Source organism: Nelusetta ayraudi, unplaced genomic scaffold (genome assembly GCF_046127955.1).
Source record: "Nelusetta ayraudi isolate G7.1 ecotype Tasmania unplaced genomic scaffold, CSIRO-AGI_Nayr_v1 ptg000053l, whole genome shotgun sequence".
Lineage (NCBI taxonomy): Eukaryota > Metazoa > Chordata > Actinopteri > Tetraodontiformes > Monacanthidae > Nelusetta > Nelusetta ayraudi.
Genome location: NW_027466103.1, coordinates 2,883,607 through 2,904,292, shown reverse-complemented (window position 1 = coordinate 2,904,292; position 20,686 = coordinate 2,883,607). Strand labels below are relative to the sequence as shown.

At 43.2% G+C, this 20,686-nt stretch overlaps 1 protein-coding gene and 1 pseudogene across 1 annotated transcript in view; one reads left to right on the top strand and one right to left on the bottom strand.

The window, feature by feature from the left end:
- LOC142896356 (ribonuclease inhibitor-like) overlaps window positions 1-20,686 on the top strand; it is a 268,010-nt gene that overhangs the window by 29,247 nt on the left and 218,077 nt on the right. The window lies entirely within an intron of this gene.
- Window positions 1-20,686, bottom strand: part of LOC142896487 (uncharacterized) — a 47,419-nt pseudogene that overhangs the window by 24,448 nt on the left and 2,285 nt on the right.

Here is a 20,686-nt window from a genome sequence, read left to right as displayed (position 1 = left end):
AGGGACTCCCACACATACAATCGACGACTGAAGATACACTTTATGCTGCGGAACCATCACTGTGCTCATTTTAACCCCCCCCCCCCCACACACACACACACACACACACACACACACACACACACACTAAAATATACGAATTGCAGTAGGTTGGTTTTGTTGCTCTTGGTTGTCCGTTAGTTTTTTGAGAGTTAGTAGTAGATAGATCCCTAGATAGTAAGTTTGATAGATGGATAGAAATAGATAAGTTAGTTAAAGTTACACACACGCACATATATATATATATACATATATATATTAATCTCTTTCAATGAACTCCAAAACATACATGGTCAAAATCCATATTATTATTATGTTGTGGTTTTTTTTAAATGCTCATACAAAACAAGAAAAAAGTGTCACATCCACTTGTAGTGCATTATTTTTGCCAGCAAGCTTCTCTTGTTACTACTGACCACATTGACCCATATTTTCCATATACTCACCTGAATCAGGTACCCTGCAAGGGCAACGACCTTCCCCGAGGTGATCTGTGGAGTGACGTGCAACCAGCATGTGACCTCTAAAATGAGCTTCCTCCCACGGAAGTACCATAGGAGGACACGGATTAAATAGTATGGCTTGTCCACCAGAAGGCTGTATTATGGTGTACATAATATAAAACTTCGGCCCAGTTCTGCTTGTATTGCATTTTATTGGTTGGTGTTCCTGAAGTTTCATTTTTCGTCCCTTTTTATTTTTTACATCCATGTTTGTGATGAAATAGTATTGTGAATCACTAGCTCGCATTGCATGCTGGGAAAAAGCGTCACTCAAGGAAGTTTTCGCTTCGCTGACACGGTCCTGAAGGGAAGTGGGTTTTAGTGCACTGGAACGGGATGAATGTGTTCAATCAAGCAGTACAAACCTGATTAATTGTCTTAATACTTGACTTCGAATGGCCATATTGTTTAGGATTAGAATTAGATGACAACTTCTTCACAATATTTGCAACTATTCAATTTGACCAGCAGGTGTCAGTAGAAGACGAAATTTCATGTTGACTATTTCCTAATGGAAGTGCTCTCTTGACGTTGGATTTTTCTCATAATTATTTGAAGTGTAGGCCTGTATCTGCACACAATTTGCAATTCGTCCCAGCGCCCTGAGCTGTAAATTTGGACGGTGTAAAATGAAAATGGCCAGCTGCAGCAGAAAAGTGGACCTATATATATATATATATATATATATATATATATATATATATATATATCTGCAATTCATATTTTAACGGTTTATATAGACCCCTGAGGCTCCATTCAAAATGGGGGTTATTGTAGGAGAGTTGCAGTCAACTGAGATTTGAAGAGAGTTTGGATGACTAGATTTTGGATAGTGTTTATAGTTTGGAGTGTTTGAGACTAGATAGCGTTTAGTTTGGAGATAGTTTTGAGAGCTTAGGGAGAGAGTGAGGAGAGGAGAGGTGATAGGATGGAGCCCCCTGTCCTGTACATCAATGTCCATGTTACACAAGCATCTATGCCAGGGGTGCCCATTACGTCCATCGCGATCTACTGGTCAATTGCGAAGGGGGTTTGGGTCGATCGCATGGAGAGAGAGAGAGAGAGAGGGAGAGAGAGAGAGAGAGAGAGAGAGAGAGAGAGAGCGAGAGAGAGAGAGAGAGAGAGAGAGATCCGCGTCAATTACAGCAGGTAGAATCGTTCAGGCAGGATTAGAAAACACGGTGGATCTGGTTGATTTTGGTCATAATGTACGATGTGCTGGATTTTGTTCTTAAATGTGCTGTGCTTTACAGTGAAACGTAAATGTGACTATCGGCTTCGGCACTATTCAGATCAAATAAAGACCAGACAGGGACAGGAAAAAGAGTTTCGCTGTTGTTTTACACGCAAAACTACCGGGGTTGTCGCGTGAGCTTGCAATCCTGGCATAAACTGATGGAGACGCCTCGCTCGGAAAATGCGCTTCAAAGTGCACACGCACTACAGACGCGCCGGAGATCCTGGGAGATGCTGCTGGCAAAACGTCTGCGTCACACACACACACACACACACACACACACACACACACACACACACACACACACACACCAATTATCCCTAACCTATGCGCTGCAAAACAGAAAACTATACAGCAAAACATCTTAACGTAAACACACTTTAATTGATAAAATCAAACATAAGCAGATATAACCTAAACAATTTTAAACCATGAGTTTTCTGTGCAATGATGAGCATAAATGCACATGGGAACATGTTGACCCATTTAATCTTCTTTCTTTCTTTATCATTGGACTACAAATATATTGCTGAATGACTTTTCCTGTTTTATAGGAGGTGGATCTTTTTGACTTGCTCATTTTAAAAGTAGCTTGCATGTTGAAAAGGTGTGAGCACCCCTGATCTATGCCCTTTTCCAAGTCCCACAATCACTTTCACTGTCATCTGCCTGATTACACCCATGCCATTTTCAGAAAAAAATTGCACAAACAGAATACATTCAAAAAATGTATCATACACATAGTTATCAAGACAAGTTATTTATTTATTGTCATTGTTGAACAAAGTTAACAACAAAATTTGTTTGGAGCATCCCCATAACCACTGGCATCAGTACCCATAAAAATAATCATAAATAAGTGAGAAAAAAAAACAAAAATATATATATAATTTATGTACAGAAATTATTTGGTCATTCATTTTTTGCAATTCATAGTCATTCCCAACAGACATAACAGACACAAAAATTCAATGCATCACACATGGTTCAGACACAGCTTGCCTGTGATTGTACATTTGGCCAGTAGGTGGTTTCGTGTGCACATGAAGCTTCGAGAAATGAACCGTTTCTCGAACCAGTTGGCTCAAGTGGTTCAATGCCTCATGAGGCTTCACCTCACCATCACTAGTCGTGACACACAGCTTGCGGTTTGGCTCCACTTGTTGTAGTTCTGTCAGCCACCACTAGATGGAGCGCTCCTCTTCACTCTCCTCCTCATCCTCCCTCACCTCCACCTGTAGAGAGAAGAAGAGACAGCAGGAGTCAGGACTCAGGGTCCTTGAACGCATCATCACAGAGACGCTGACTGTTGATGGAGATGGTGGAGTGACTGGTGAGAAAAAGCAGACTCTCAGTCACATGTCTAGTGTGGAACATGTGAAGGTCATGTGACCAAGGAGTGTTGGACTGATACTGAGGCCTGATGAAGATGAACTGATCAATAATTGGGTGGTGAACTGAGAGAAGAAGCAGTTTGGCAGCAGATGTTGGATGAATGAGGAGCAGCTGGACGTCACCGTCCTCCTCTCACACTGTGACTGGGAACACTGGACCTCTGCTGTGGGATCAACTGGCTTTGGTGCTGGAACCATCATCCAATGGTTCCAAACCAGTACTGACCTCACACTCTCCAGTTGATGGTCTCTGCTGTGGACAAGATCCATTAGTGGCTTCACTCCTGAATCCTGCAGCTGGTTTCCATCCAGGTCCAGGTGTCTGAGGTGGGAGGGGTTGGACTTCAGAGCTGAGAGCAGCCAATCACAGCTGAGCTCTGACAAACTGCAGCACCACAACCTGAATAGAGAATAAATGATGGAGTTTATAATGATGGAGTTTTTCCAGGGTGTCATCACTCTGAAAATCAAAGTGAAATGTCCACTTCAGAATCTGCAATCTGCAAGCTGACCACTAGATGGGAGGATTTTACACACTGTACCTTTAAACCCAGTTTCATTCATTTCAAACACAAACCAGTGACTGCAAATTGAATTTCCAACAGCAGTAAAGTGAAAATCATGACGACAACAACAAGAGTGATAGAAGTTGTAGAGTGAAGAGGGTGAACTGACCTCAGAGTCTCCAGTATACAGTCTGGACTCTGCAGAAAACCACTCAGCACCTTCACTGTTGAATCCAGAAGGCAGTTCCAACTCAGCTCCAGGTGTCTGAGGTGGGAGGGGTTGGACTTCAGAGCTGAGAGCAGCCATTCACAGCTGAGCTTTGACAACCTGCACCTCCACAACCTGAATAGAGAAGAAATGATGGAGAGTTTTTCCAGGGTGTCTTCACTCTGAGAATCAAAGTCAAATGTCGACTTTAGAATCTGACACTCATCAAAGGAGAGAGGGTGAGTGAATGAGCGCTGCAATCTGAAATCTGACCACCAGATGGCAGGATTTTACACACTGCACCTTTAAACCAGGGGTGCTCACACTTTTTCAACATGCGAGCTACTTTTAAAATGACCAAGTCAAAAAGATCTACCTACTATACAATCGGTGTGTGTGTGTGTGTGTGTGTGTGTGTGTGTGTGTGTGTGTGTGTGGAACGCAGATGTTTTGCTAGCAGCATCTCCCAGGATGTCCAGTGCTTCTGCTGTGCGTGACTTTGAAGCGTATTTTGCGAGCGAGGCGTCTCCGTCAGTTTACACCAGGATTGCAAGCTCACGCAACAACCCCGGTAGTTTGGCGTGTAGTTAAAGAAAACAACAGCCAAACTCTTTTTGCTGTCCCTGTCTGCTCTCAAACAGAATGCAGGTATCTGAAGTATACCTTGATTTTGTTCACTATAGTTGCAGATTTAAAATGAAACCTGCTTTATATCTCTTTATTTGATCTGAGCAGTGCAGAAGCCGATTCATCACATTTACCTTTGACTGTAAAACACAGCACATATAGAAACAAACTCCAGCACATCGTACATTATGACCAAGATCAACCACAACCACCGTGTTTTCTAATGACTGAGAGAGCGGTTCGTCTCTCTACCCACCCCCTCGACCTAATGGGCACCCCTGCTTCAAACCCAGTTTCATTCATTTCAATCACAAACCAGTGTCTGCAAATTGAATTTCCAACAGCAGTCAAGTGCAAATCATGACGACAACAACAAGAGTGATAGAAGTTGTCGAGTGAAGAGGGTGAACTGACCTCAGAGTCTCCAGTTTACAGTCTGGACTCTGCAGAAAACCACTCAGCTCCTTCACTGCTGAATCCTGCAGCAGGTTCTCACTCAGGTCCAGGTGTCTGAGGTGGGAGGGGTTGGACTTCAGAGCTGAGAGCAGCCAATCACAGCTGAGCTTTGACAACCTGCAATACTCCAACCTGAATAGAGCATAAATGATGGAGAGTTTATAATGATGGAGAGTTTTTCCAGGGTGTCATCACTCTGAAAATCAAAGTGAAATGTCCACTTCAGAAGCTGCAACAACACTTATATCAGTAGACTCATCAAGTTGCAAGGCAAATTTCTTACTGATAGGGATCTTGTCCAAAACCACACTTTCGATGTCTGCAGACATCTCATTAATACGTCTGGAGATTGTGTTATCTGAGAGAGGGACTTTGGCTATTTCTTTAGCCGCTTCGGGTCCGAGCGTCTCATTTACAATGGCTTTGCAGGCGGGAAGTATTAATTGCTCTGCCACAGTGTGGGACTTTTTTTGATTTAGCCACAAGTTCAGCGTATTTTCAGACACAATTTGTCCCGTTTTTAAGGGAAAATGACAAAACCTCATTTGATTTCTGCCTGTGGTCTACTCCCGTAAAATACGCGATTGTCCCATACTTGGCAACTAAAAAACCTGTCCCGTAATGAACTGATACAGGACTGTCCCGTATATTTCGGTGACCCCCCCCCGTCGACAGACTTGACCCCCCCCCCCCCCCCCCCCCAGAGGTCCCGGATTTGTAACTCTGGTAGGTGGAAACCCTAGTTCAGCGACGTGGTAGCTAGCTTTAAGGGCTCTCTCGTTTACTTTTGCGGTTTTTCTCATGAAAGTTGCCTGTTTCTCCGTGTGTTCACGCAGGCGAACAAAATACTCCACATTTTTCTTTTGAACTGAGGGCTGTTTCGTTTGGAGATGACGTTTAAGCTTACTTGGGACCATAGCACTGTTGGAGAGCTTTTCACCACATACCAAGCACAACGGAGTCGGTGCCGTTGCATCTCCGGTAAAAGTAAATCCAAATGAAAGATAGCTTTCATTGTATTGCCTCACGCCAGAAACTTTGCTCGACGTCACCGTCTTTGCCTCCACTCATACTAGGGCCTTCATCTGGGTCCGGATTTTGTCCAGGGTCCAGTTCAGAGTCAGCATTTTTCCTCTTCAAAAACTTATCCATCACTTTCAACCGTCGTCCCGCTATCCACAATCCACACACCTGTCGCTGCATCTATGCGTCACTAATTCGCTTGTCTCTAAGCGCAAGGCAATTAGCTACCTGCTGCTGCCACCTACTGGTATGGAAGAGTACTACATGATTACTCTGCCAGGCGCTAGACTGCACATGCACACAAATGGGATAATTTCCCACGGCACACCTGACAATATCTCGCGGCACACAAACACTGGTTTACAGGAACGGGTGCTCATCAGAAAACGCTGGCAGTGTGTTTCCCGTGTCTTACTTCCGGTATAAAGTTCGCTTCAAAATTACAACAGAAATACTACCGAAAGATGCCAGTAGGTGGCAACGACGCTCTATAAATGCTTCTCTTAATGCAACAAATAAATGAAATGACTTTCATACTTACACCAACTGCTCTTAACCTATTTATTAAACAATTTAGACTTAAAGTTTTCTTTGTTGTTTCACCTTAATAGAACACTGATGATAATAATAATAATAATAATAATAATAATAATAATAATAATGATAATATTAAGAAATTGCCATTTACAAAACGTGCACATTTCTTTTAAACTTAAGTGTAGTTGTTTTCCATATCTATTGACGCAAATGACGTTAACCTTGCAATGAACGCAGCAACACTTGTACCTAATAACACTAATGATACAACAAATACACGTCAAAATGGTTGCAGTGAAAATGGACGCTTTTAATCATATATGTTTTGGCTCTTGCCAAGTAAAATTTCAGGAATTATTCTTTGTTTGTTTAGAATGTCGGACATGTATTCAGCACTTTGTGATGAAGAGCTGGATGCCGTCATTGCAGAAATCCAACTCAGTCACCCAAACACAGGGTACAGAATGATGAGAGCATTCCTTCATGCCAGGGGATGTACGAGTGCAAAGTAAGTTTGATATGAAGTTGATCCCCACATGAATGTATTCAGTAATCTGTATTGTGCATCAGTTTAACCGAAACAAACAAATATAATTAGCTTTATTTGTATAACGCTTTCCGTACAAAATGTAGCTAAAAGTGCTTACATGGATGATTAAAAAAAGAATGGCGGTATATTTAAAAAAAAGAAAGTGGGGGTATTTAATAAATTAAATCATACCTTTTGTCAGCATTATCTGTGTTAACACGGATTTGTGCCTTTAATATTTTATGTAGTTTGTCTTTCTTTTTTTTTGTTGCTGTTGTTGTAGTTCAAAGAGTACGTGATTCCTTAAGAAGAGTGGACCCAATTGGGACTGAAGTGCGAGCCTTGGCCAATCGCACACTAAGACGGAGGCAGTATTCTGTTCCTGCACCAAATGCAATGTGGCACATAGATGGAAACCACAAATTAATACGGTATTTTTCAAAACTGTTTTTAAATACTTGAACAAATGAAACATTGAGATTTTCTACCCACTCCAAATCTTTTCATCTTTGTACCATACCTTTTTTGTGTCAAATAAGCTGTGCATGAACCTTTTTCAATTAGCTATCTGATGCCTTATATATTTTAGATTTCTCTTTCCATCTTCTCTCCCTTTTTTACCAAAAGCTGGAGATTTGTCATTCACGGTGGAATAGATGGCTTTAGCCGTTTAATTGTTTATCTGTCTGCTGCAATAAACAACCGAGCATCCACAGTGTTGGAAACAGGGGCGGTCCTAGAATTTTTTTCTTGGGGGGGCAAGCTCGGGGCACAGACGGGTGGCACACCGGAATGACATTTGTTTTGTTTTTTTAAATGCCCTATGCCTTAGGTAATAATAAATGGTAGGCGGAGGTATGAATAATAGAACTATTTTATTTACCCAAATAATGCACAAAACAGTGTATCATCCAGCATTTAGTAATCTTATCTGACTGAGTAAAATGCTTTTTGTTTGTTTGAGTGGGTTGATCTGTGCTCCGGGAGAGTATACTGGTGTATCTAGTACTAGTAACCTAGTATTAGTTTCAGCAAGATAAACAAGTGTTTCATAGGTATCTATGTATCTTTGTTAACTTATAGAGATGGAAACCAACAACTGAGTTTAGTTATGAATGTTTTTTTTTTTAAATTCATAACAGATACAAAGTGCATACACATGAAAAATCCCTTTGTGAGAATTATATTCAAGTTACCAAAGTTTGACTTATATTACAAGTACACAGTTTATGTGTATTATTTACAAACAGGATTATGACAGCTGAATACGCTTGTTTTGGTGTTGACTACCTGCAGAATGCTGAATTGCAGATGATGGGCCCTCAACCTCATCATTGGGAAAAGTTCCTGGGAAAAGTTGTATAAATTACTCAAAATGTCAATACAAGTATAACATCAACTCAACTTTTAATACTTATTCAAATGTTATCGATTTTAAAGACACCCTGCTTCCTTTCTTGACATTGTGGACATATCCTATTCACTTCATTTAAGCGTCTTATGTTATAGGCCACTTGTCTATCCATTAGCTCATAAAACAACAACCGCACTTCCATTCAGCACCAATAAAGAGCATTAAAATAGACATAAAGTAATAAAACAGAATGTAATTAGATTAAATTAATATTGCCCATTCCACAGTCCAGAACAAAGCAGAGGTGGTGTGCGACTTTGAGTGTGACTGATTCAGGATGCAGTGACTGTAGTGATGGTGAGGTGAAGCCTCATGAGGCATTGAACCACTTGAGCCAACTGGTTCGAGAAACGGTTCATTTCTCGAAGCTTCATGTGCACACGAAACCACCTACTGGCCAAATGTACAATCACAGGCAAGCTGTGTCTGAACCACGTGTGATGCATTGAATTTTTGTGTCTGTTATGTCTGTTGGGAATGACTATGAATTGCAAAAAATGAATGACCAAATAATTTCTGTACATAAATTATATTTTTTGTTTTGTTTTTTTTTCTCACTTATTTATGATTATTTTATCGGTACTGATGCCAGTGGTTATGGGGATGCTCCAAACAAATTTTGTTGTTAACTTTGTTCAACAATGACAATAAATAAATAACTTGACTTGATAACTATGTGTATGATACATTTTTTGAATGTATTCTGTTTGTGCAATTTTTTTCTGAAAATGGCATGGGTGTAATCAGGCAGATGACAGTGAAAGTGATTGTGGGACTTGGAAAAGGGCATAGATCAGGGGTGCTCACACCTTTTCAACATGCAAGCTACTTTTAAAATGAGCAAGTCAAAAAGATCCACCTCCTATAAAACAGGAAAAGTCATTCAGAAATATATTTGTAGTCCAATGATAAAGAAAGAAAGGATTAAATGGGTCAACATGTTCCCATGAGCATTTATGCTCATCATTGCACAGAAAACTCATGGTTTAAAATTGTTTAGGTTATATCTGCCTATGTTTGATTTTATCAATAAAAGTGTGTTTACGTTAAGATGTTTTGCTGCATATTTTTGTGTTTTGCAGCGCATAAGTTAGGGATAATTGGTGTGTGTGTGTGTGTGTGTGTGTGTGTGTGTGTGTGTGTGTGTGTGTGATGCAGACGTTTTGCCAGCAGCATCTCCCAGCATCTTCGGCGCGTCTGTAGTGCGTGTGCACTTTGAAGCGCATTTTCCGAGCGAGGCGTCTCCATCAGTTTACGCCAGGATTGCAAGCTCACGCAACAACCCCAGTAGTTTTGCGTGTAAAACAACAGCGAAACTCTTTTTCCTGTCCCTGTCTGGTCTTTATTTGATCTGAATGGTGCCGAAGCCGATACGTCACATTTACCCTGGACACCCTTGTCCAGGGTGTCCCCTGCCTTCGCCCTAAGACAGCTGGGAGAGGCTCCAGCAGACCCCCGTGACCCAGAGTTCGGGACTAAGCGGGTATGGAAAATGAATGAATGAATGAATGAATGAATGAATGTAAAGCACAGCACATATAAGAACAAAATCCAGCACATCGTACATTATGACCAAAATCAACCAGATCCACCGTGTTTTCTAATCCTGCCTGAACGATTCTACCTGCTGTAATTGACGCGGATCTCTCTCTCTCTCACACACTCTCTCTCTCTCTCCCTCTCTCTCTCCATGCGATAGACCCAAACTCCCTTCGCAATTGACCAGTAGATCGCGATGGACTTAATGGGCACCCCTTGGCATAGATGCTTGTGTAACATGGACGTTGATGTACAGGACAGGGGGCTCCATCCTATCACCTCTCCTCTCCTCACTCTCTCCCTAAGCTCTCAAACACCGTCCAAATTTACAGCTCAGGGCGCTGGGACGAATTCCAAATTGTGTGCAGATACAGGCCTACACTTCAAATAATTATGAGAAAAATCCAACGTAAAGAGAGCACTTCCATTAGGAAATAGTCAACATGAAATTTCGTCTTCTACTGACACCTGCTGGTCAAATTGAATAGTTGCAAATATTGTGAAGAAGTTGTCATCTAATTCTAATCCTAAACAATATGGCCATTCGAAGTCAAGTATTAAGACAATTAATCAGGTTTGTACTGCTTGATTGAACACATTCATCCCGTTCCAGTGCACTAAAACCTACTTCCCTTCAGGACCGTGTCAGCGAAGCGAAAACTTCCTTGAGTGACGCTTTTTCCCAGCATGCAATGCGAGCTAGCGATTCACAATACAATTTCATCACAAACATGGATGTAAAAAATAAAAAGGGACGAAAAATGAAACTTCAGGAACACCAAACAATACAATGCAATACAAACAGAACTGGGCCGAAGTTTTATATTATGTACACCATAATACAGCCTTCTGGTGGACAAGCCATACTATTTAATCCGTGTCCTCCTATGGTACTTCCGTGGGTGGAAGCTCATCGTAGACTTCACGTGCTGGGTGCTCGTCACTCCACCAATCGTTGCAAGTTAACGGAAAAGTGAACAGTCGTAACAGAAGCTTGCTGCTGAAAATAATGCCCTGCAAGTGGATGTGATGCTCACTAAACCCAATTCAGACGACTCACCCTCCACTTTTCTTATTTTGTATGAGCATTTAAAAAAAAACCCAACATAATAATAATGTCAATTTTGACCATGTATGTTTTGGAGTTCATTGAAAGAGGTTAATAATAAAATAAAAAATATAATATATATGTATATATATATAGTGTGTGTAACTTTAACTAACTTATCTATTTCTATCCATCTATCAAACTTACTATCTAGGGATCTTGATATTGTGTTGGCAGATGCATTATCACGTGTACATGTGGACTAGCTGCGAAATTCTTATTTCGGGGGAACTGAGGGTTTTCTTGTTTAGTTTTGTTTGTCGGTATGTTAATAGGGTTTGGTTCTTAAGGGAGGGGGTGTTATGACCCACGGGTGGGTCTAGGTGCCTCTATGTTTCTGTCTGTGTGTGTGTGTGAGAGTGGATGATGCCTTGCAGGTGCGGTCCTGGATGTTGGCTGCTGATTGGACGCGCCATGGCTGAGAAGGAGGAGCAGTCGAGCCAGCCTGACGGTCATCCCTCCTCCGCTCCCAACTCTGCAGTTAGTCACTTCTGAAATGGCGTTAGAGCACGCAGCCGTAGGAATGGGCTGCCATTTTCTTTGTCCCCTCTTTTCTCCTGTTTATTAAGTATGTAGGGAGGTTAGCCTTTCTGTATTTGGCTTCTCTTTCTTTATTTAGTTAGTTCTTAAGGCGAGGTAGTTGGAGTTTGGTTTATTATTTTGGCCTGGGCCCACCCTGAAGCCTTTGCTGCCCACCGGTTAAGTTGTTTTGTTTCTTTCATTTACTGATTCATAAATGTTTTTGTTGAAAACCGCCAACTGCCGTGAGAAATTAATGAGGCTTGGGAGTGGGGGAAGGTGTCTCACAGTTTTCACCGTGACAGCAGGTTGAGCTCCTACCGTTTTACAAGTGACGTCGTCACGTTAGGCTGTTCCATCCCTGCTAAATTCTTTAAAGAACTACCGTTAGTAAACTTTTAAATTATAATACGCTCTACACTAATTGTAATTTCCTGCCCGTGGTTCTATATTGCAACAGTTGACGGCTCATATCAGCAGATAAGCAGCAACAATCTGGGCATTGCGGGTGATTCATAAATATGTCATTTCTTATTAATTAGCCCATAAGTGTTGTACACCAGTGTGACACCAAATGCTTGTTGATGACAGCAGTGAAGAAATGAGACTCTAGTGGTTCTGCACATTAGTATAAATAGAGTGATTCTCTATCATTACATCACAGGACGGCGGCACTCTGACAGATTCCATGAACCTGGACACTGATGATCCTGACTCCGGTCCAGATGACACAACAGGCCACAGTGGAAACGGGTCAGAGCATGGACTGGCTGCTGAAAGGATCCAGGTAGGTGGCGCTGTCATCCCAAGTTGTGTGGTGTGGAGGATCAGGGCCAAAGTTCCAGATGCTCACAGATGTGACTGTGGATTCAGGAGGAGTGTTTGAAGGCTGGACTCCCAACAGTGATTGGCTGCTGAGGACCTCTCAATCACAATCAGGTTTTTTAGTGGCTGTGAGATTGAAAGTGAGATTGCATTGTCCAGGTAGGAGGACAGCAGTCAGCCATGTTTCACCTCCAGTCAACACGCAGTGGTTCACATGAAGGTCCAAGAGGCCTACAGACCTACACTGAGTCTGGAAGTGGCAGTACAGTTGGATCATTGTCTTTGTTGTGTTGTTTGGTCATTGTGATCCAATGTGTGTGAGAGATGCAGTTATATTGGAGTGAGTTATTTTTAGTGTAATAGAAGTTATAATGCAGAGTCTGTTTTTATGAAATGTTCTATCACCTGGCATCCATCCATCCATCCATCCATCCATCCATCCATCCATCTTCTACTGCCGTATCCGGAGTCAGGTCTCGGGGGCAGCAGCCTCAGCAGAGACCCCCAGACTTCCCTGGACCCAGTCACCTCCTCCAGCTCCTCCAGTGGGACCCCAAGGCTTCCCAGTCCAGCCCAGAGACCTGGTCCCTCCAGCAGGGTCTCCTCCTGGTGGGACATGCCTGGAACACCTCCCCAGGGAGGCGTCCCAAACAAGACCCCGAGATGCTGGAACTCCTCCCCCTGAGGCAGGGCCTCCCCACCGACCCAGAGAGGGCAAACCACCTCATATCTTGCATTGATTTATCTGTTGGTGATTAATTATAATGTATCATTTATTTTATTTAAATTATATTTGAACTGAATTGGATTTGTTTGTAAAAGTGAGATTTATTTTCATTGATTCATGTGGTTTATGTTGAGACCTAGTGGAGAAGTGGGTATGGCCTACAGAAGGTTTGAGTACACAAGTTATTCAGATATGGAGAATCCCCATGGCAGGACTTCAGGAGATATATAATCAAAGTGTTAAAGCAGCAGAAATGAAACGTCAGTTGAGGTCAAGGTTACACAGGTCAGGGGTTGTGATGGATTTTATTGTCAGAATATTGAATCATTGAAATATAATGTTTGAGCTTGTAACAAAGTTAGGATGATATAACATAATCACATAAAATAAATGATCTGGTTTCCTTCTGATTCATTGACGTCCTTCTGAAATCTCCACACAAACATCTGGCAAGCATCAAAACCATGAATTATTTTGAGGGAAACTTCTTTTGTCTTACTTATGATTCAATTATGATTTGAGTTCCCATCACAGGTGTTGTGAATCACTTTATCTTTTCCACATGATTTCATGAGAGCAGAGCAGTGTGTTGTTGATGTGTGGAACCTTAATGCTGAGATGTTCCAGCCGTGGATGATGAGAGCAGAAGCAGTGGTTGTGTTGCTGCTGCCTTCACTGAGCAGCTGCTCCAAGTCCTGCTTCTTCCACTGAGGATTCAGCTCCACCAGTGGCTTCTGGGACGTCTCTCCCCGTAACCACAGCAGCTTGTAGGGAGAAGCAGTCCGCCAGCCACCAGGCTGCACTGGGGTCAAAGGTCGTGACACGCCCACACAGCGTTGGTGCGTGCAGCTTGCTGTTTGGCTCCACTGGTTGTAGTTCTGTCAGCCACCAGTAGATGGAGCGCTTCTCTTCACTCTCCTCCTCATCCTCCCTCACCTCCACCTGTAGAGAGAAGAAGAGACAGCAGGAGTCAGGACTCAGGGTCCTTGAACGCATCATCACAGAGACGCTGACTGTTGATGGAGATGGTGGAGTGACTGGTGAGAAGAAGCAGACTCTCAGTCACATGTCTAGTGTGGAACATGTGAAGGTCATGTGACCATGGAGTGTTGGACTGATACTGAGGGCTGATGAAGATGAACTGATCAATAATTGGGTGGTGAACTGAGAGAAGAAGCAGTTTGGCAGCAGATGTTGGATGAATGAGGAGCAGCTGGACGTCACCATCCTCCTCTCACACTGTGACTGGGAACACTGGACCTCTGCTGTGGGATCAACTGGCTTTGGTGCTGGAACCATCATCCACTGGTTCCAAACCAGTACTGACCTCACACTCTGCAGTTGATGGTCACTGCTGTAGACAAGATCCATCAGTGGCTCCTTCACTGATGACTCCTTCAGGGGGTTCATATTCAGGTCCAGCTCTCTGAGGTGGGAGGGGTTGGACTTCAGAGCTGAGAGCAGCCAATCACAGCTGAGCTCTGACAAATTGCAGCCCCACAACCTGAACAGAGAATAAATGATGGAGTTTATAATGATAGAGAGTTTTTCCTGGGTGTCATCACTCTGAAAATCAAAGTGAAATGTCCACTTCAGCATCTGCAATCTGCAATCTGACAACTAGATGGGAGGATTTTACCCACTGTACCTTCAAGCACAGTTTCATTCATTACTATCACAAACCAGTGTCTGCAAATTGAATTTCCAACAGCAGTGAAGTGAAAATCATGACGACAACAACAAGAGTGATAGAAGTTGTAGAGTGAAGAGGGTGGACTGACCTCAGAGTCTCCAGTTTACAGTCTGGACCCTGCAGAAAACCACTCAGCTCCTTAACTGATGAATCCTGAAGATAGTTCTCAGCCAGGTCCAGCTCTCTGAGGTGGGAGGGGTTGGACTTCAGAGCTGAGAGCAGCCAACCACAGCTGATCTATGACAACCTGCACCTCTCCAACCTGAATACGGAATAAATGATGGAGAGTGTCATTCACAGTTGGGTGTGCGCGCGCATCCGCGCGTGTGTGTGTGTGCGTGCGTGAGTGCGTATGTGCGCATACGTGTGTGTGTGTAATTTAAAACCAGTTTTACACATTTCTAATGGAATCAAAGTGAATTCCAACAAACTCAATTCAAAGTCATGACAACAATAACTGCAGCAGTTGTAGAGTGAAGAGGGTGAACTGACCTCAGAGCCTCCAGTTTACAGTCTGGACTCTGCAGAAAACCACTCAGCACCTTGACTGTTGAATCCAGAAGGCAGTTTCAACTCAGCTCCAGGTGTCTGAGTTGGGAGGGGTTGGACTTCAGAGCTGAGAGCAGCCAATCACAGCTGAGCTCTAACAAACTACATCTCCACAACCTGAATAGAGAAGAAATGATGGAGAGTTTTTCCAGGGTGTCATCACTCTGAAAATCAAAGTGAAATGTTGACTTCAGAATCTGACACTAAAGCAATCTGAAATCTGACCACTAGATGGGAGGATTTTACACACTGTACCTTTCCACCCAATTTCATATGCTTCAAACACAAAGCAGTGACTGCAAATTGAATTTCCAACAGCAGTGAAGTGAAAATCATGACAACAACAACAAGAGTGATAGAAGTTGTAGAGTGAAGAGGGTGAACTGACCTCAGAGTCTCCAGTTTACAGTCTGGACCCTGCAGAAAACCACTCAGCTCCTTCACTGTTGAATCCTGAAGGTGGTTCCAACTCAGGTCCAAGTGTCTGAGGTGGGAGGGGTTGGACTTCAGAGCTGAGAGCAGCCAATCACAGCTGAGCTTTGACAAACTGCACCTCCACAACCTGAATAAAGAAGAAATGAAGGAGAGTTTATAATGATGGAGAGTTTTTCCAGGGTGTCATCACTCTGAGAATCAAAGTCAGAAGTCGACTTTAGAATCTGACACTCAACAAAGGAGAGAGGGTGAGTGAATGAGCGCTGAAATCTGACCACCAGATGGCAGGATTTTACACTCTGTACCTTTAAACCAGGGGTGCTCACACTTTTTCAACATGTGAGCTACTTTTAAAATGACTAAGTCAAAAAGATCTACCTACTATACAATCGGTGTATGTGTGTGTGTGTGTGTGTGTGTGTGTGTGTGTGTGTGTGTGTGTGTAACGCACATGTTTTGCTAGCAGCATCTCCCAGGATCTCCGGTGCTTCTGCTGTCCGTGACTTTGAAGCGTATTTTCCCGAGCGAGGCGTCAAAACAAAATTCAGTACATCGGACATTATGACCAAGGGCCAATTCCAATTCCTCCCTTAACTCCTCAATCTCAACCCTCGCCCTTAACCCTCAATCTTTGGCCCTCAATCTTGGCCCTCAAAAATAAGTGTAAGGGCTTAGAAATGGGACACCCCTTAAGTGCAGTTACGTCTTCAGACTGTGGGGGGCGGCCTTACGCCAAAGCTAAGTCCAGTCTGTCAAGAAGACGACAACGACGCAGAAGAAGGAGAAGAAGAAAAAGATGATGAAAAAGAAGAAGTCCTCCGTCGCTACACAACGAGGTACACAAGTAACGTGAAGCCGGGACCGCCGGTCCGGCTGACAAACATCGTAAAGTAAAAAAAAATAAAAATGTTACGCAACAACGATGTCAATAATCCATAAAAAACTCTTAAACTAAGACAATAAAATGGTTTTGTAATATTTATATCTTTATTAACTAAGAAAATACTTCCATTTGTAGCTCGCTTTTTCATCGCCATCTTTTTCGAAGATGTCTTGGCGAAAATACACAATGCCTTCTGGGTAGCCCTCACTGCCAAGGGTGGTCCCGGAGAATCTCAATATTGAGGGCGATACAGCCCTTAATCTCCTCCCTCAACTGGACGTTCTTAGAATGGGGACAGCATTTGCACCTAGCAGAGAGCGCGCATTTTTGAGATTGAGGGTTGAGATTGAGGGTTAAGGGAGGAATTGGAATTCACCCCAAGATCAACCACAACCACCGTGTTTTCTAATCATTGACTTCCTGCCTGAACCATTCTACCTGCTGTAATTGACGAGGACTCCACTCTTAAAGCTCTCTCTCTCTCTCGCTCTCTCTCTCTCACTCTCTCTCTCTCTCTCTTTCCCTCTCTCTCTCTCTTCGACCTAATGGGCACCCCTGCTTCAAACCCAGTTTCACTCATTTCAAACACAAACCAGTGACTGCAAACTGAATTTCTAACAGCAGTGAAGTGAAAATCATGACAACAATAACGAGTGATAGAAGTTGTAGAGTGAAGAGGGTGAACTGACCTCAGAGTCTCCAGTTTACAGTCTGGACTCTGCAGAAAACCACTCAGCTCCTTCACTGATGAATCCTGCAGTTGGTTCTGACCCAGGTCCAGGTGTCTGAGGTGGGAGTCGTTGGACTTCAGAGCTGAGAGCAGCCAATCACAGCTGAGCTCTGACAACCTGCAGCCCTCCAACCTGAATAGAGAAGAAATGATGGAGAGTTTAGAATCAAAGTCAAATGTCGACTTTAGAATCTGACACTCAACAAAGGAGAGAGGGTGAGTGAATGAGCGCTGCAATTCTCTGTACTCTGTACCTTTAAACCAGGGGTGCTCACACTTTTTCAACATGCAAGCTACTTTTAAAATGACCAAGTCAAAAAGATCTACCTACAATACAATCGGTGTGTGTGTGTGTGTGTGTGTGTGTGTGTGTGTGTGTGTGTGTGTGTGTGTGTGTGTGGAACGCAGATGTTTTGCTAGCAGCATCTCCCAGGATCTCCGGTGCTTCTGCTGTGCGTGACTTTGAAGCGTATTTTGCGAGTGAGGCGTCTCCGTCAGTTTACGCCAGGATTGCAGGCTCACGCGACAAGCACGGTAGTTTGGCGTGTATTTAAAGAAAACAACAGCCAAACTCTTTTTGCTGTCCCTGTCTGCTCTCATACAGAATGCAGGTATCTGAAGTATACATTGATTTTAACAATTATTACAGTTTCAGATTTAAAATGAAATCTGCTTTATGTCTCCTTTATTTGATCTGAGCGGTGCAGAAGCCGATTCGTCTCATTTACCTTTGACTGTAAAATCCAGCACATATAAAAACAAAATCCAGCACATCGTACATTATGACCAAGATCACTGAGTTCCTGCCTGAACCATTCTACCTGCTGGAAGTGACGAGGACTCCACACGATTGACCTAATGGACACCCCTGCTTCAAACCCAGTTCCACTCATTTCAAACACAAACCAGTGTCTGCAAATTGAATTTCCAACAGCAGTCAAGTGCAAATCATGACGACAACAACAAGACTGATATAAGTTGTAGAGTGAAGAGGGTGAACTGACCTCAGAGTCTCCAGTTTACAATCTGGACTCTGCAGAAAACCACTCAGAACCTTCACTCATGAATCCTGCAGCTGGTTCTGACTCAGGTCCAGGTGTCTGAGGTGGGAGGGGTTGGATTTCAGAGCTGAGAGCAGCCAATCACAGCTGAGCTTTGACAACCAGCAGTACTCCAACCTGAATAGAGAAGAAATGATGGAGAGTTTATAACGATGGAATTTTACCAGGGTGTCATCACTCTGAACATCAAACTGAAATGTCGACTTCAGAATCTGCAACAAAAGCAGTCTGCAAATCTGACCACTAGATGGGAGGATTTTACCCACTGTACCTTCAAGCCCAGTTTAGGGCGTGTTTTCATTGCCTCGCCTCACCACGGTTCGCCTCGGTACGATTGCGTTTTCATTGGCTCTGTGATTACGAGACCGTGGACGGAGTCGACACGGTAAAGCGGGACAATGTTTTCCCCAGTATTACTTCTGTGCGATACACAACAGCGCAGCGATGGACAAAGTAGAACAACAACAAAGTAGTTGTTTCATACCTGCTGCTCGGTCTGTGGTTGCTTTTCTGTTCAAGAAAGAACACTTTCCCTCACTGAAGTCACAGTTGATCGTTTATGCAGCAACATTTATAATTTATTGTTTCGTTTTCCATGCGAGCAAATGTGTAGTTCAACCTTTATATTTTCACCAAAAGTAAACACGAGACGGATACAACGGGAAATAGCGTTTATTTAAAAACAAACAGAAAAACAGACAGTAAACACGCCTCCTTATTTGAAATAGCTGCCCTCGCGAGCCAAGGACGACTTTGTTATATGCCGCGGTGTTTGAGGCTTCCTCGCGGCCAAGAGCCACGTCCTCTCGACGAATCAGTATTTCTTCTCTCCTCAAGACTCCTGGGGTTCCCTAGCTTACCGCGCCTCACGCAGGAGCAACTCGATTTGTTTTCTTTACCGAGCGCTTCGCCATTTGCCCTTTGTCGTTTTCGCGAATATGGTTGAACACACTCGCGAAGTCGAGGGCATTCCCGGTTCGCCTGCCTCTCCCCAAAAGACAAAAGTAAACATGTATTGAAAAAGCTGTTTTCAAAAACTGTATACACATAAATGTATTTGTACAACACCAATAGTAGCTACTTGTATTCACGGTAAAATGTACCTGACACGGAAGTTCTGTGTCAAAGGAGTTGGCGTGGATGTCCGCTCTGACAGGGAACATCGACGCGGACACGGAGCCAATCCAGTGCCCTGCCCGTCGCTACGTCACCACTAAACTCGCTTCGTCTTGCTCGGACCCTGGGGGATTGAGGTACCAAAACAGCGCCCCCTACAACTGTGTAGCAGCCAGTGCAAACACCCTAACACCATACCGTGGCGAGGCGAGGTGAGGCAATGAAAACACGCCCTTTCATTCATTATCAAAAAAATGTGACTGCAAATTGAATTTCCAACAGCAGTGAAGTGAAAATCATGACAACAACAAGAGTGATAGAAGTTGTAGAGTGAAGAGGGTGAACTGACCTCAGAGTCTCCAGTTTACAGTCTGGACTCTGCAGAAAACCACTCAGCTCCTTCACTGATGAATCCTTAAGGTGGTTCCAACTCAGGTTCAGCTCTCTGAGGTGGGAGGGGTTGGACTTCAGAGCTGAGAGCAGCCAATCACAGCTGAGCTTTGTCAACCAGCAGTTCTCCAGCCTGAATAAAGAATCAATATTTGATTTCTTCCATGGTGCAAATGTCATATTCAGAGTCATTTCTCCCTGTTGATGATCCAGATGTGTAGCTGTTGGGATCACTGAGTCATTCCCTCAAACGACTCATTGTGCCAGTGGGTTGTCAACACAATAACAACAGCAGTGTGTCAGTCAGTGTGCAGCCAATCAGTAGTGAAGATGGAAAATAATCAGTGAGTCCTTTGTGTGCTTGTGGCTGTTTTCAGTCATCAGAGTCTCGTTACAAGTCAAACACATTCAAAGGACAAGATGAAGAAATACTGCTGCACTATTAATCTGCCTCTAATGTTTCTTCACAGGATCTTCTGCTCAGTCATGTGACCTTCATCACCAATCAACAACTTCCATTGAGCTCCAAAGTGACTGGAGACATTTTCCACACTTTCTTCCACCATCCAAAGTCTTTTCTGGCTGCAGATTGTTGACATGAAAATATCAACAACATCCACTTTGTCTAGATGAGTCTT